At 63.3% G+C, this 1,304-nt stretch overlaps 1 protein-coding gene across 2 annotated transcripts in view; it reads left to right on the plus strand.

The window, feature by feature from the left end:
* Positions 1-387: 387 nt before the first annotated feature.
* Positions 388-1,304, plus strand: part of VASH2 (vasohibin 2) — a 39,894-nt gene continuing 38,977 nt past the window's right edge. The window contains exons 1-2 of one of the 2 annotated variants that reach the window (XM_011929395.1): positions 388-614; positions 1,212-1,265. The gene's annotated coding sequence lies outside the window, so the exon portion shown is untranslated. The remainder of the gene's footprint in view (positions 615-1,211; positions 1,266-1,304) is intronic. The other variant, XM_011929397.1, reaches the window with a different exon arrangement.

The raw sequence follows: 1,304 nt of genomic DNA on the forward strand, positions 1-1,304 counted from the left end.
ACAGCCCCTCATCATCCCGGGTAGAGGATGAACCACTCATCATCCCGGGTAGAGGCAGGTAAGTGTGTCCAGCGTCCCTCAGGGAATGCTGTTCTGATGCCAAACCCTCTGCTTCCGCGGGGTCACTTCTTGGGTGGTTTTGTTTCTCCTCTGCTTCCACAGTTGCAAACCCTCAAAGTGCCACGACCCCTGGGGAAACTCGATCTTAAGTCCCATGGCCAAACGCTCCAGCCCGCGGGGCTCCCAGGACACGACAGCGATCGGATTTCGCGTGGCAGCCAGGCTCCCCCTACTCCGGTCCCCTCCCGCCAGGGAACCCCTGGAGCCAATCAGAGCTTCGCGGAGCTCGGGGTTGTAGAGTCCCGAGCCCAGGACCCGCCCCTCTTTGTTGCGGTGGCCAATGGACGCATTCGGAACATCGGCGGCTGCCCGGGTGACTCGGTTATATGTCACAGAATAACATTCGAGAATGGGACATGGAATGAGGCGACGGCCGCAGCAAGCCCCAGCAGCCCCAGCCCCAGCCCTAGTCCCAGGCCCAGCAGCAGCAGCAGCAGCCCCCACTGTCCCGCCGCCCGGAGAGGCTCTGCAGCCATGAAGCCGACCGTCCCGAGGTAGGATGCTGGAGGTGCTGCGCGCCCTTCCTGCGCTTCGCCCGCCTGCAACCAGTCCCTCCCGGTGCTAGGCGCTGGAACTCGGGGAAAAGGGGGCGGATGGAGCTCTTTCCACTAGGTCCCCGCCGGGGTCCGGGAGGGCTTCCTGGAAGAAAGCGGGCCGCCTTGCAAGCCAAGGCTGCTGCAGCGCCCTCGCGTCAGCCCTGGACGCTCACTTGCCGGCAGGTTCCTGGCTCCGCTCCTCTCTCGGCCACATCTGGGGACCTAGGAATGTGTGGAGCCTTGCGGGAACCTCCTGTTCCTTCACGCTACACAAGCTGTCTTTCTTCTCCACACACCTTGCGCTCCGCATCCCCCACGCTCCTTGTGCCCCTCCATCCCCAACCCCCGGGGTTTAGATGTATGTGAAGCTTCGTGGCACATTTTGAGCTGCCTTTCTAGGTAATAGCAGGGCTGGAAACCCGTCATCGATTCTCAGGGAGTTGTCAGCATGCAGGGGGAAGCGGGGGGTGTCGTGGAGACACTCCGGGGCCCCTTACTCGGTTCCTCTGTGGGTCCACTTAGCTGTAGTGTCAGCTGTGTCTCCGCTGATTTCAGGCACCGCCGGTAAGCAGGGAGTCTCCGCGGAGCTCCCGCCGCCGCTCCCCCTTGGCGCGTCCTGCCGCAGCGAGAGGCATGGAGAAGGCCGCC

Source organism: Colobus angolensis, unplaced genomic scaffold (assembly GCF_000951035.1).
Source record: "Colobus angolensis palliatus isolate OR3802 unplaced genomic scaffold, Cang.pa_1.0 Scaffold81, whole genome shotgun sequence".
NCBI classification, from domain to species: domain Eukaryota; kingdom Metazoa; phylum Chordata; class Mammalia; order Primates; family Cercopithecidae; genus Colobus; species Colobus angolensis.